Source organism: Triticum dicoccoides, chromosome 6B, assembly GCF_002162155.2.
Source record: "Triticum dicoccoides isolate Atlit2015 ecotype Zavitan chromosome 6B, WEW_v2.0, whole genome shotgun sequence".
In the NCBI taxonomy this organism is placed as follows: domain Eukaryota; kingdom Viridiplantae; phylum Streptophyta; class Magnoliopsida; order Poales; family Poaceae; genus Triticum; species Triticum dicoccoides.
This window is the reverse complement of record NC_041391.1, coordinates 702,596,534-702,613,067: the sequence shown is the minus strand read 5'-3', so window position 1 is coordinate 702,613,067 and position 16,534 is coordinate 702,596,534.

Below are 16,534 nucleotides of genomic sequence, written 5' to 3'. Positions count from 1 at the left end.
GGGTTGTGGAGGCGGGCTGAGTACATCCTCTACAGCCCGGCGCAGTTCCTGCGTCGAAATCACAAAATGAGATGCTTAACCATGGGAATGTGGATCGGATAGGCAAAAGGAAATGTCCGCTTACCCAACTTCGAGGATTGTTCATAGAAAACCCATTAAGTGGACTGACACGGAGAAAATCCTCCTTTTCCCCTTTGTACAGGGTGGACAAGATCTTCACCAGATCAGCGACCGATCCCGGCCCCTTACGGCCATGACGGGTGGCATCATCCTCCCCGTTCAAATCCCACATGGGGTGGCCCCTATACTGGAGCGGCCGCACCCCCCGCATAATGCATGCGGCCATGACCCCAATCATGGTCAATCCAGAATGAGCCAATAATCTTATTCGGCCCATCAGGTACTGAACGTCCCTGTCATTCTCCCGTTGAGGGCTCTGCGGACGCCAACTTAGGCGTTTCTTCAGAGGAGCATTACTGAACTCCGGGAGGCCGATCCGAACTGGATACGGTAGCAGGGCGTCTTCTATATAAAACTATTCCGAAGGCCAGTCTTCGGACGCCTTCTTTGGGGTTCCGGATAGATATCCGGTCCCGGCGATGCGCCATAGCTCAGCTCCGCCCACTTGATATATCGATCCCTCATGAGAACGGGGTACGAGGCAGAATAATCTCTTCCACAGTGCAAAATGAGCCTCGACGCCCAGGAACAGCTCGCAAAGGGCCATGAAGCCCACGATGTGCAGAGTGGAGGCAGGCGTAAGGTGGTGCAGCTGGAGGCCGTAGAACTCCAGAAGCCCCCGGAGAAACTGATGTATTGGAAATCCAAGTCCTCTTAAAAGATAAGGGACAAAGCATACCCGCTCTCCTTTGGAGGGTTTGGGGATGCTCTCCACCTGCTTTTCGCACTTATAAGTGGCGAGTCCGGCTCGAACCGGAACCATAAAGGTTGGGGGAAGCAATCCCTCGGCTTGGAGTGTCACTAACTCACTATGCGGGACTGAGCATCTCCCCCAATCTCCTGGCTGAGGGCTGGGAGCGCGAGAGGATGAGCCGCGTCGACTGTCCATGATGGAATGGATTTTTTGTCAGAGGCACTCCGATGAAAACTTGCTAAGGGGAGATGGTGGGATTCGGATCTAGATCCTCGTCTCTTTTTCTAGGCAGCTCATTTGCGCAGCTAGGGGGAAAGTGTAAAAATACCCTGGCTTTTCGCATTCATTCGCCACGTGGAAGATGGCCATTATTGGGCGTGGAAGCCAAGGAGCACAGCATTTATCAGAAGCCGGACACTATTCGACAAGTATATGGAATCTGGAGAAGAACCCGCCTTGCAATGCCGAAGACGATCTATGCGCCGGACTCATCTTCATTGAAGCCTAGTTCGGGGGCTACTGAGGGAGTCCTGGATTAGGGGGTATCCGGATAGCCGAACTATCACTGTCGCCCGGACTCCAAGACTAAGAAGATACAAGATTGAAGACTCCATCCCGTGTCCGGATGGAACTTTCCTTGGCGTGGAAGGCAAGCTTGGCGATACGGATATGAAGATCTCCTACCATTGTAACCGACTCTGTGTAACCCTAGCCCTCTCCGGTGTCTATATAAACCGGAGGGTTTTAGTCCATAGGACGAACAACAATCATACCATAGGCTAGCTTCTAGGGTTTAGCCTCTCTGATCTCGTGGTAGATCAACTCTTGTACTACCCATATCATCAATATCAATCAAGCAGGAGTAGGGTTTTACCTCCACCGAGAGGGCCCGAACCTGGGTAAAAACATCGTGTCCCTTGTCTCCTATTACCATCCACCTAGACGCACAGTTCGGGACCCCCTACCCGAGATCCGCCGGTTTTGACACCGACAAAGGGGTTCAACTACTGCAGCATGTAACAGTTGAATCACTGTTGTCCTATAAAAGAGAGCAGGAGTGAAAGATTGGGATTGTATCGGAATGAACAAGGGGGTTCTGCTTGCCTGACACTTATGAAGATACTATAGTTCTTCATCGGTGTCATCGATCTCATCGTCGGAACCATGTCTACCGAGAGGGGACAAAAACCGGCAAACAAGGAAGAACACAATCAATACAATGCAACAATTATGATGCATGATAATGACATGGCAATATGCTGTGATTTGAGCTAATGCAACTAGCAACAAGTTAAATGAAGTTGGTTTGAACCCGAGGTTCAAATTCAAACTCCATATGTTAATATTCATATGCCAATTATTTGATTTGCCCTAAACAGTAGTCATTAGTTGTTCTATCATGCATGAAAATGGTACAAATGTATATATTGGATTTTGCTGATCATTTTTCATATATAAATTATTTCATTTGGAGTTATAGATTATTTTCTACGAATTTTTGAAGTTTATACTATTTTCTGGAATTTTTTAATTTGTTTTAATCCAGAAATTCCTTTACTGCGTCAGCATGACGCCTGAGTGATGTCAGCAGGTCAACAGGAGCCGGTCCAGGTCAAGCTTGACTAGTGGGACCCACATGTCAGTGACTCAGTCACTAACTAGAATAATTAGTGTTAAACTAAACCTGAACTAGAAATTAGCAGGGGTAGGGCCCACATGTCCGTGACTCAGCTGAGTTTGTTAGTGGTCAAAACGGGTCAAACCTGCCAGCGTTTAGCCGCCGGCGAGGCCCGAGATGCTGGAGGTGCTCGGAAAACCTCCACGGGGCTCGGATTGATGCACTGAGGGCATCTCTAGGACGTTGGCGATGTGCCGCGTCGGATGGTGGTGATCTCCAGGCCTGGGGTGGCCGGAAACGCTGACGGTGAGCACCAGAGTGGCAGCCGGAGCTCGGGTCCACTCGAGTTTGTGGCTATGGCGTGCAACCGCTCGGGATCTTGCGTTAGCGGGGCATTACGCGAAGCGGCGAACGCGGTAGACTAGCCGGGGTGACCAAATGGTCAACAGAGCTACGCCGACGACGAGCTCGGCGGTGGCGCATTCGATCAGCAAGAGAATGACGGCTACAACGGTTAAACAAGCGCGAAAGAGAGGGGGAAAGATGCAGGAGCTCACGGTGGATCGACGGGCATGCTCAGCTGGCTCCGGGAAGCTCGGACATTAACGGGGCATTGACCGCGATCTCGGATGGCTGAGGATGAAGAAGACGATGACGATGATGGTACGGGACCTCCGGCATCGCTTGTCTCGGCATGAAGGTATAAGAAAACGAGGCGGACCCCTCATACACGTCGGGAAAGGTAGAAGATGGTGGTGGCTACGACGGTGGTGAGCTACGGAAATGGTGGCGCTTGGCCATCATGGGAGAGGACAACAGAGGAGGGGATGAGGACGGGAGAGAGTGAGAGGGAGTCGAGGGGCTGCGTGGCGTCGCCTGGTGCATCGAGGAGGAGCCAGGCAGGCTGGGAGGGAGGAGGTGGCCATGGCGTGTGGCTGCGCGTCGGGCATGTGCCCTCGCCTACTGGCGCGAGGAGGAAGGCGATAGGGCAGCGCCTGGTGGGCTGGGCCGAAACAACAGCAGGCCAACAGTGCCAGGTAAGGCCCAGGTGAGGTTTCTGTCCATTTTTAAAAATTCTGTTTTGTTTTTCTGTTTTGTTTATTTCTTTTGCCACTGTTTGAATTCAAACAAAAATCAAACAGAGCCAAATCTTCTCTGAATATTGTATGCTGCTCAAAGGACTTTTCCTCAAGCACAATAAATATATCAGAGACATTTTAAGATATATTCCATATATTAAGAATATAACTCCAAATTCATATAGAATATTGATTTAAATTCAGAGCCCAAATAATTCCTTAAAAATGTTCCAAAATTTTGGTTTGATATATAACTCCTGCCAAAATGCACAAAACTATTTTTAGGGCATATTGGGTTCACTGAATGCAATTTCAAGGGTTCTTGCCCTTTTTTTAAATAATTTCTGAGGCTTTGAATATTCCTCAATTCAATTTCTTGAATTTAACATGATGCATGCTCACTGATGCAACTATTACACTCAGGTATTCTAGGGCTGTGAGAACTCACCCCCACTAAACAAGAATCTCGTCCCAAGATTCAAGACGTGAGGTAAGAAGACAGAGGGGACACAAAGCTAACAGAGTCTTCACAATCCAGGTTGCACTTCATAAGAACGTTTATTCGATCATTATCTTTGTCCTGACATCTTGCTCTCAAAACTCCATCCAACATGACAACAAGAAGAAATGGAAAACTCTAGAAGAATTGATCTTCTTGAGGATCGAGCAACTCAGGATCAACTCATGGAGTGAGACATTGAAACATCTCTCGAGCTGAGATGCAAAACATACATCTAGAGGGATGGAGTGAAACAGATGACGAAGATTCACTTGGTAGGCAACAATTCCATGCTGGAGTAGGATGGTGCATGGTTTCAGAGTAGCAAGTAGGTAATTGCCATGATTCCATAACGGGACACCTTAGAGAAGGTGGCTCGTAGAAGTATTCCCTTAAGTGGAAAAAAGAATTACTTTTGATACATGGATCATCGAAAGTCTCTATACCGGCCTAAGGAAAATCTCAAACAACCGTTTGACGGAGTTCGGGGGAACGACATACTCGGGCTAGAATGGATGATGTGGACTACCTTGTTGTAGACAACGCAACAGATGATTTTTGCTTATCATCAGAAATGGATGGGACCCATGGTAGGACCACTTTTGAAGATGATCCTGATTAGTAATTACTGAGAAGGGTAGCCCATGGTAGGATGGCACAATGGTGGTGCAAGCTGGAAACAAAATGCACATGCTGGGAATGATTCTAGTAACTGGGATGTCGGTGTCAAAACCGGCGGATCTCGGGTAGGGGGTCCCGAACTATGCGTCTAGGATCAATGGTAACAGGAGATGGGGGACATGACGTTTACCCAGGTTCGGGCCCTCTCTATGGAGGTAATACCCTACTTCCTGCTTCATTGATCATGATGAATATGAGTATTACAAGAGTTGATCTACCATGAGATCGTGATGGCGAAACCCTAGAAGTCTAGCCTGTATGACTATGATAATGTGTCTCCTCTATTCGGACTATGCCCTCCGGTATATATAGACACCGGAGAGATCTAGGTTACATAGACTCGGTTACATAGAAAGGAATCTTCATAGCTGAGCGCCAGCCTTGCCTTCCACGCCAAGGAGAGTCCAATCCGGACATGAGTACGTTCTTCGGCCTTCGTGTCTTCACAGCCCATCAGTCAGGCCCATAGATAATAGGCTGGATGCTCGAGGACCCCTTAGTCCAGGACTCCCTCAGTAGCCCCTAAACCTGGCTTCGATGACGAGGAGTCCGGCATGCAGATTTGTCTTCGGCATTGCCAGGCGGGTTCCCTCCTTTCCAAACTCTAGGATAGTCTTCAGATGCGATGATAGTATCTGGCCCTTTCACACACACCATACACAACCACAGAGAAAATATATCTTTCACACGAGCTCCATCCGTTTGACAACTTTTCTGCAGCTCGAGATTACGTCTGACCGATCATAATTCCAAACCATTTTTGTGTTCGACGCCCCACATTCTGAGACGAGGTTTCCCTTGGTACGCCTTGTCAGAATAGAGATCATGTCCCCTTATTACGGGATTCTCATCAATGCGGGCATGGGTAATCCAACCACGTCGTTTATACGGTCCTTGGGAATAGGCAAATCCTAAGGCGAGCGAGGAGGCGCTTGATGTTCAGGGCCTTTATAAAGGGATAAGGATCCCCTCTTCCTCTCTCACGCCCTCTCTCTTGGTCTATGCCTTTCCAATCTCGAGCTCCACGCCAAAGTTCTCATCTCCTTTCCACTCAAGCAACCATGTCCGGATCCGGAGGCCAGGGTAAGTGGATGGTCTCCTCCGTCAAGGAGGAGGACATTACCGAGCTTCGGGCAGCAGGATATTTGGCGAAGGAGATCGCCCATCATCTGCCGACCGAGGGACAAGTCGTCCCCACGCCGAAGCCTACTTAGAGGGTAGTATTCATCCCCCATTTCTTCCTCAGGCTAGGGTTTCCACTTCATCCTTTTGTCTGCGGGCTGATGTATTATTACATGATAGATTTCCATGATCTATCCCCAAATTCCCTTCTCAATGTCTCGGCGTTTATCCTCGTGTGCGAGGCCTTCCTTGTTGGAAATATTCCCTAGAGGCAATAATAAATTAGTTATTATTATATTTCCTTGTTCATGATAATCGTTTATTATGCATGCTATAATTGTATTGATAGGAAACTCAGATACATGTGTGGGTACATAGACAACACCATGTCCCTAGTAAGCCTCTAGTTGACTAGCTCGTTGATCAATAGATGGTTACGGTTTCCTAACCATGGACATTGGATGTCGTTGATAACGGGATCACATCATTAGGAGAATGATGTGATTGACAAGACCCAATCCTAAGCCTAGCACAATGATCGCAGTTCGTATGCTAAAGATTTTCTAATGTCAAGTATCGTTTCCTTAGACCATGAGATTGTGCAACTCCCGGATACCGTAGGAATGCTTTGGGTGTACCAAACGTCACAACCTAACTAGGTGGCTATAAAGGTGCACTACAGGTATCTCCAAAAGTGTCTGTTGGGTTGGCACGAATCGAGACTGGGATTTGTCACTCCGTGTGACGGAGAGGTATCTCTGGGCCCACGCGGTAGGACATCATCATAATGTGCACAATGTGACCAAGGGGTTGATCACGGGATGATGTATTACGGAACGAGTAAAGAGACTTGCCAGTAACGAGATTGAACAAGGTATCGGGATACCGACGATCGAATCTCGGGCAAGTACAATACCGCTAGACAAAGGGAATTGTATACGGGATTGATTGAGTCCTTGACACCGTGGTTCATCCGATGAGATCATCATGGAACATGTGGGAGCCAACATGGGTATCCAGATCCCGCTGTTGGTTATTGACCGGAGAACATCTCGGTCATGTCTGCATGGTTCCCGAACCCGTAGGGTCTACACATTTAAGGTTTGATGATAGGGTTATAAAGGAAGTTTGTATGTGGTTACCGAATGTTGTTCGGAGTCCCGGATGAGATCCCGTATGTCAAGAGGAGTTCCGGAATGGTCCGGAGGTAAAGATTTATATATGGGAAGTCCTTTTTTGGTCACCAGAAAAGTTTCGGGTTTTATCTATAACGTACAGGGACCACCGGGAGGGTCCCGGGGGTCCACCAAGTGGGGCCACCATCCCCAGAGGGCTGCATGGGCCAAGTGTGGGAGGGGACCAGCCCCAGGTGGGCTGGTGCGCCCCCCCACAAGGGCCCAAGGCGCCTAGAATTGGGGAGGGGGCGCCTCCACCTTACTTGGGGGGCAAGTTTCCCCTCTCCCCCCTTGGCCGCCCCCCTAGATGGGATCTAGGGCTGGCCGCCGCCCCTAGGGGTGGAAACCTAGGTGGGGGCGCAGCCCCCTCTCCCCCGATATATAGTGGAGGCAAAGGGGCAGCCCGAGAGACAAAGTTCTTCTCCTGTTGGCACAGCCCTACCTCTCTTTCTCCTCCTCTCCCGCGGTGCTTGGCGAAGCTCTACTGGATTGCCACGCTCTTCCATCACCACCACGTCGTTGTGCTCCTGCTGGATGGAGTCTTCCCCAACCTCTCCCTCTCTCCTTGCTGGATCAAGGCATGGGAGACGTCACCGGGCTGCACGTGTGTTGAACGCGGAGGTGCCGTCCGTTCGGCACTAGGATCTCCGGTGATTTGGATCACGATGAGTACGACTCCTTCAACCCCGTTCTCTTGAACGCTTCCGCTTAGCGATCTACAAGGGTATGTAGATGCACTCTCCTTCCCCTTGTTGCTAGTCTCTCCATAGATAGATCTTGGTGACTCGTAGGGAAATTTTGAATTTCTGCTACGTTCCCCAACAGTGGTATTAGAGCTAGGTCTATTGCATAGATTCTATGCATGAGTAGAACACAAAGTAGTTGTGGGTGTTGATTTTGTTCAATATGCTTACCGTTACTAGTCCAATCTTAATTCGGTGGCATTGTGGGATGAAGCGGCCCAGACCGACCTTACACGTACACTTACGTGAGACAGGTTCCACCGACTGACATGCACTTGTTGCATAAGGTGGCTAGCGGGTGCCAGTCTCTCCCACTTTAGTCAGAACGGATTTGATGAAAAGGGTCCTTATGAAGGGTAAATAGCAATTGGCATATCACTTTGTGGTTTTGCGTAGGTAAGAAACGTTCTTGCTAGAAACCCATAGCAGCCACGTAAAACATGCAAACAACAATTAGAGGACGTCTAACTTGTTTTTGCAGGGTATGCTATGTGATGTGATATGCCCAAGAAGAATGTGATGAATGATATGTGATGTATGAGATTGATCATGTTCTTGTAATAGGAATCATGACTTGCATGTCGATGAGTATGACAACCGGCAGGAGCCATAGGAGTTGTCTTAATTTATTGTATGACCTATGTGTCATTAAACAATGCCATGTAATTACTTTACTTTATTGCTAACCGGTAGCCATAGTAGTAGAAGTAATAGTTGGCAAGACAACTTCATGAAGACACGATGATGGAGATCATGGTGTCATGTCGGTGACGATGATGATCATGGAGCCCCGAAGATGGAGATCAAAAGGAGCAAAATGATATTGGCCATATCATGTCACTATTTGATTGCATGTGATGTTTATCATGTTTATGCATCTTATTTGCTTAGAACGACGGTAGTAAATAAGATGATCCCTCATTAAAATTTCAAGAAAGTGTTCCCCCTAACTGTGCACCGTTGCGAAAGTTCATCGTTTCGAAGCACCACATGATGATCGGGTGTGATAGATTCTAACATTCACATACAACGGGTGTAACCCAGATTTACACACGCGAAACACTTAGGGTGACTTGACGAGCCTAGCATGTACAGACATGACCTAGGAACACAAGAGACCGAAAGGTCGAGCATGAGTCGTATGGTGGATACGATCAACATGAAGATGTTCACCAATGATGACTAGTCCGTCTCACGTGATGATCGGACACGGCCTAGTTGACTCGGATCATGTAATCACTTAGATGACTAGAGGGATGTCTATCTGAGTGGGAGTTCATAAGACGGACTTAATTATCCTGAACATAGTCAAAAACCCTTTGCAAATTATGTCATAGCTCGCGCTTTAGTTCTACTGTTTTAGATATATTCCTAGAGAAAATATAGTTGAAAGTTGACAGTAGCGATTATGCGGACACTAGAAAGCTTATGTCCTTAATGCACCGCTCAGTGTGCTGAACCCCAAACGTCGTCTGTGGATGTTACGAACATCGGACATATACGTTTTGATAACTACGTGATAGTTCAGTTAAACGGTTTAGAGTTGAGGCACCAAAGACGTTTTCAAAACGTCGCGGAACATATGAGATGTTTCGAGGGCTGAAATTGGGATTTCAGGATCGTGCCCACGTGAAGAGGTATAAGACCTCCGACGATTTTCTTAGCCTGCAAACTAAAGGAGAAAAGCTCAATCGTTGAGCTTGTGCTCAGATTGTCTGAGTGCAACAATCACTTGAATCGAGTGGGAGTTGATCTTCCAGATGAGATAGTGATGTTTCTCCAAAGTCATTGCCACCAAGCTGCTAGAGCTTCGTGATGAACTATAACATATCAGGGATAGATATGATGATCCTTGAGGTATTCGCGATGTTTGACACCGCGAAAGTAGAAATCAAGAAGGAGCATCAATTGTTGATGGTTGGTGAAACCACCAGTTTCAAGAATGGTAAGGGCAAGAAGGGATACTTCATGAAACGGCAAATTAGCTGTTGCTCTAGTGAAGAAACCCAAGGTTGAACCCAAACCCGAGACTAAGTGCTTCTGTAATAAGGGGAACAGCCACTGGAGCAGAATTACCCTAGATACTTGGTATATGAGAAGGCTGGCAAGGTCGATAGAAGTATATTGGATATACATTATGTTAATGTGTACTTTACTAGTACTCCTAGTAGCACCAGGGTATTAAGATACCGGTTCGGTTCCTAAGTGTTAGTAAGTCAAAATAAAAGAGCTACGGAATAAACGGAGACTAGCTAAAGGTGAGCTGACGATATGTGTTGGAAGTGTTTCCAAGTTTGATGTGATCAAACATCGCACGCTCCCTCTACCATCAAGATTAGTATTAAACCTGAATAATTGTCATTTGGTGTTTGCGTTGAGCATAGACATGATTGGATTATGTCTATCGCAATACGGTTATTCATTTAAGGAGAATAATGGTTACTCTATTTATTTGAATAATACCTTCAATGGTCTTGCACCTAAAGGAATGGTTTATTGAATCTCGATCGTAGTGATACACATTTTCATGCCAAAAGATATAAGATAGTAATGATAGTACCACTTACTTGTGGCACTGCCATGTAAGTCATATTGGTATAAAACGCATGAAGAAGCTCCATGTTGATGGATCTTTGGACTCACTCGTTTTGAAAAATTTGAGACATGCGAACCATGTCTATTGGTGTATACGCATGAAGAAACTCCATGCAGATGGATCGTTTGGACTCACTTGATTTTGAATCACTTGAGATATGCAAATCATACCACATGGGCAAGATGACTGAAAAGCCTCGTTTTCAGTAAGATGGAACAAGATAGCAACTTGTTGGAAGTAACACATTTTGATGTGTGCAGTCCAATGAGTGTTGAGGCATGAAGTGAATATCGTTATGTTCTTACTTCACAGATGATTCGAGTAGATGTTGAGTATATTTACTTGATGAACACAAGTCTGAATTATTGAATGGTTCAAGTAATTTCAGAGTGAAGTTGAAGATCATTGTGACAAGAGGATAAAATGTCTATGATATGATCATAGAGATGAGTATCTGAGTTACGAACTTTGGCATGCAATTAAGACATTGTGGAAATTGTTTCACAATTAATACCGCCTGGAACACCATAGTGTGATGGTGTGTCCGAACTTCTTAGTTGCACCCTATTGGATATGGTGCGTACCATGATTTCTCTTATCGAATTACCACTATCATTCATGGGTTAGGCATTAGAGACAACCGCACTCACTTTAATAGGGCACCACGTAATTCCGTTGAGATGACACCATAAGAACTATGGTTTAGAGAAACCTAAGCTGTCATTTCTTGAAAGTTTGGGGCTACGACGCTTATGTGAAAAAGTTTCATCGTGATAAGCTCAAACCCAAAACGGATAAATGCATCTTCATAGGATACCCAAAATGGTTGGGTATACCTCCTAATTCAGATCCGGAAGCAAAAGTGATTGTTTCTAGAAACGGGTCCTTTCTCGAGGAAAAGTTTCTCTCGAAAGAATTGAGTGGGAGGATGGTGGAGACTTGATGAGGTTACTAAACCATCACTTCAACCAGTGTGTAGCAGGGCACAGGAAGTTGTTCCTGTGGAACCTACACCAATTGAAGTGGAAGCTTATGATAGTGATCATGAAGCTTCCGATCAAGTCACTACCGAATCTCGTAAGACAACAAGGACGCGTACTGCTTTGGAGTGGTACGGTGATCCTGTCTTGAAGGTCATGTTGCTAGACAACAATGAACCTACGAGCTATGGAGAAGCGATGGTGGGCCCAAATTCCGACAAATGGTTAGAAGCCATGAAATCCGAGATAGGATCCATGTATCAGAACAAAGCATGGACTTTGGTGGACTTGCCCGATGATCGGCAGGCCATTTAGATAAATGGATCTCTAAGAAGAAGACGGACATGGACGGTAATGTCACCGTCTATGAAGCTCGACTTGTGGCGAAGAGTTTTTCACAAGTTCAAGGAGTTGACTACAATGAGATTTTCTCATCCGTAGCGATGCTTAAGTCCGTCGGAATCATGTTAGCATTAGCTGCATTTATGAAATCTGGCAGATGGATGTCAAAACGAGTTTCCTTACCAGTTTTAGGAAGGAAAGGTTGTATGTGATACAATCAGAAAGTTTTTGTCGATCCTAAGGATGCTAAAAGGTATGCTAGCTCTAGCGATCCTTCCAGGGACTGGAGTAAGCATCTCGGAGTTGGAATATGCACTTTGATAAGATGATCAAAGATTTTGGGTTTATACAAAGTTTATGAGAAACTTGTATTTCCAAAGAAGTGAGTGGGAGCACTATAGAATTTCTGATGAGTATATGTTGTTGACATATTGTTGATCGGAAATGATGTAGAATTTCTGGAAAGCATATAGGGTTATTTGAAAAGTGTTTTTCAATGGAAAACCTGGATTAAGCTACTTGAACATTGAGCATCAAGATCTATGAGGATAGATCAAAAACACTAAATGGTACTTTCAAATGAGCACATACCTTGACATGATCTTGAAGGTGTTCAAGATGGATCAGTCAAAGAAGGAGTTATTGCCTGAGTTGTAAGGTATGAAGTTAAGAGTTAAAGCTCGACCACGGCAGAAGAGAGAGAAAGGACGAATGTCGTCCCCTATGCTTCAAACGTAGGCTCTATAGTATGCTATGCTGTGTACCGCACCGGAAGTGTGCCTTGCCATGAGTCAGTCAAGGGGTACAAGAATGATCTAGGAATGGATCATTGGACATTTCAAAATTGTCCTTGGAGTAAATAAGGACATGTTTCTCGATTATGGAGGTGATAAAGAGTTCGGCGTAAAGGGTTACGTCGATGCAAGCTTTAACACCTATCCGAGTGACTCTGAGTAGCAAACCGGATACGTATAGTGGAGCAACCATTTGGAATAGCTCCAAGTGGAGCGTGGAAGCAGCATTTACAACATGATGTAGAGATTTGCAAAGTACATACGGATCTGAATGTTGCAAACCCGTTGACTAAAACCTCTCTCACAAGCAAAACATGATCAAACCCCAGAACTCATTGAGTCTTAATCACATGATGATGTGAACTAGTTTAATGACACTAGTAAACTCTTTGGATGTTGATCACATGGCGATGTGACGTGTGAGTGTTTAATCACATGGCGATGTGAACTAGATTATTGACTCTAGTGCAAGTGGGAGACTGTTGGAAATATGCCCTAGAGGCAATAATAAATTAGTTATTATTATATTTCCTTGTTCCTGATAATCGTTTATTATCCATGCTATAAGTGTATTGATAGGAAACTCAGATACATGTGTGGGTACATAGACAACACCATGTCCCTAGTAAGCCTCTAGTTGACTAGCTCGTTGATCAATAGATGGTTACAGTTTCCTGACCATGGACATTGGATGCCGTTGATAACGGGATCACATCATTAGGAGAATGATGTGATGGACAAGACCCAATCCTAAGCCTAGCACAATGATCGTAGTTCATATGCTAAAGCTTTTCTAATGTCAAGTATCATTTCCTTAGACCATGAGATTGTGCAACTCCCAAATACTGTAGGAATGCTTTGGGTGTACCAAACGTCACAACATAACTGGGTGGCTATAAAGGTGCACTACAGGTATCTCCGAAAGTGTCTGTTGGGTTGGCACGAATCGAGACTGGGATTTGTCACTCCGTGTGACGGAGAGGTATCTCTGGGCCCACTCGGTAGGACATCATCATAATGTGCACAATGTGGCCAAGGTGTTGATCACGGGATGATGTGTTACGGAACGAGTAAAGAGACTTGCCGGTAACGAGATTGAACAAGGTATCGGGATACCGACGATCGAATCTCGGGCAAGTACAATACCGCTAGACAAAGGGAATTGTATACGGGATTGATTGAGTCCTTGACATCGTGGTTCATCCGATGAGATCATCGTGGAACATGTGGGAGCCAACATGGGTATCCGAATCCCGCTGTTGGTTATTGACCGGAGAACGTCTCGGTCATGTCTGCATGGTTCCCGAACCCGTAGGGTCTACACACTTAAGGTTCGATGATGCTAGGGTTATAAAGGAAGTTTGTATGTGGTTACTGAATGTTGTTCGGAGACCCGTATGAGATCCCGGACATCACGAGGAGTTCCGGAATGGTCCGAAGGTAAAGATTTATATATGGGAAGTCCTATTTTGGTCACCGGAAAAGTTTCGGGTTTTATCGGTAACGTATCGGGACCACCGCGAGGGTCCCGGGGGTCCACCAAGTGGGGCCACCATTCCCGGAGGTCTACATGGGCCAAGTGTGGGAGGATACCAGCCCCAGGTGGGCTGGTGCACCCCCCACAAGGGCCCAAGGCGCCTAGGGTTTGGTTAGGGGGCACCTCCACCTTACTTGGGGGGCAAGTTTTCCCCTCTCCCCCCCTTGGCCGCCCCCCTAGATGGGATCTAGGGCTGGCCGCCACCCCTAGGGGTGGAAACCTAGGTGGGGGCGCAGCCCCCTCTCCCCCTATATATAGTGGAGGCAAAGGGGCATCCCGAGAGACAAAGTTCTCCTCCTGTTGGCGCAGCCCTACCTCTCTTTCTCCTCCTCTCCCGCGGTGCTTGGCGAAGCTCTGCTGGATTGCCACGCTCTTCCATCACCACCACGCCATTGTGCTGCTACTGGATGGAGTCTTCCCCAACCTCTCCCTCTCTCCTTGCTGGATCAAGGCATGGGAGACGTCACCGGGCTGCACGTGTGTTGAACGCGGAGGTGCCATCTGTTCGGCACTAGGATCTCCGGTGATTTGGATCACGACGAGTACGACTCCTTCAACCCCGTTCTCTTGAACGCTTCCGCTTAGCGATCTACAAGGGTATGTAGATGCACTCTCCTTCCCCTCATTGCTAGTCTCTCCATAGATAGATCTTGGTGACTCGTAGGAAATTTTTGAATTTCTGCTATGTTCCCCAACAGTGGTATCAGAGCTAGGTCTATTGCGTAGATTCTATGCATGAGTAGAACACAAAGTAGTTGTGGGTGTTGATTTAATTCAATATGCTTACCGTTACTAGTCCAATCTTGATTCGGCGGCATTATGGGATGAAGCGGCCCGGACCGACCTTACATGTACACTTACGTGAGACAGGTTCCACCGACTGACATGCACTTGTTGCATAAGGTGGCTAGCGGGTGCCAGTCTCTCCCACTTTAGTCGGAACGGATTCGATGAAAAGGGTCCTTATGAAGGGTAAATAGCAATTGGCATATCACGTTGTGGTTTTGCGTAGGTAAGAAACATTCTTGCTAGAAACCCATAGAAGCCACGTAAAACATGCAAACAACAATTAGAGGACGTCTAACTTGTTTTTGCAGGGTATGGTATGTGATGTGATATGGCCAAGAAGAATGTGATGAATGATATGTGATGTATGAGATTGATCATGTTCTTGTAATAGGAATCACGACTTGCATGTCGATGAGTATGACAACCGGCAGGAGCCATAGGAGTTGTCTTAATTTATTGTATGACCTGCGTGTCATTAAACAACGCCATGTAATTACTTTACTTTATTGCTAACCGGTAGCCATAGTAGTAGAAGTAATAGTTGGCGAGACAACTTCATGAAGACACGATGATGGAGATCATGATGATGGAGATCATGGTGTCATGCCGGTGACGATGATGATCATGGAGCCCTGAAGATGGAGATCAAAAGGAGCAAAATGATATTGGCCATATCATGTCACTATTTGATTGCATGTGATGTTTATCATGTTTATGCATCTTATTTGCTTAGAACGACAATAGTAAATAAGATGATCCCTCATTAAAATTTCAAGAAAGTATTCCCCCTTGTTGTGCACCGTTGCAAAAGTTCGTCGTTTCGGAGCACCACATGATGATCGGGTGTGATAGATTCTAACGTTCACATACAACGGGTGTAAGCCAGATTTACACACGCGAAACACTTAGGGTGACTTGACGAGCCTAGCACGTACAGACATGGCCTTGGAACACAAGAGACCGAAAGGTCGAGCATGAGTCGTATGGTGGATACGATCAACATGAAGATGTTCACTGATGATGACTAGTCCGTCTCACATGATGATCGGACACGGCCTAGTTGACTCGGATCATGTAATCACTTAGATGACTAGAGGGAAGTCTATCTGAGTGGGAGTTCATAAGACAAACTTAATTATCCTGAACATAGTCAAAAACCCTTTGCAAATTATGTCATAGCTCGCGCTTTAGTTCTACTGTTTTAGATATGTTCCTAGAGAAAATATAGTTGAAAGTTGACAGTAGTGATTATGCGGACAGTAGAAAGCTTATGTCCTTAATGCACCGCTCAGTGTGCTGAACCCCAAACGTCGTCTGTGGATGTTGCGAACGTCGGACATATACGTTTTGATAACTACGTGATAGTTCAGTTAAACAGTTTAGAGTTGAGGTACCAAAGACGTTTTTGAAATGTCGCAGAACATATAAGATGTTTCGAGGGCAGAAATTGGGATTTCAGGCTTGTGCCCACGTCAAGAGGTATAAGACCTCCGACGATTTTCTTAGCCTACAAACTAAAGGAGAAAAGCTCAATCGTTGAGCTTGTGCTCAGATTGTCTGAGTGCAACAATCACTTGAATCGAGTGGGAGTTGATCTTCCAGATGAGATAGTGATGTTTCTCCAAAGTCATTGCCACCAAGCTGCTAGAGCTTCGTGATGAACTATAACATATCAGGGATAGATATGATGATCCTTGAGGTATTC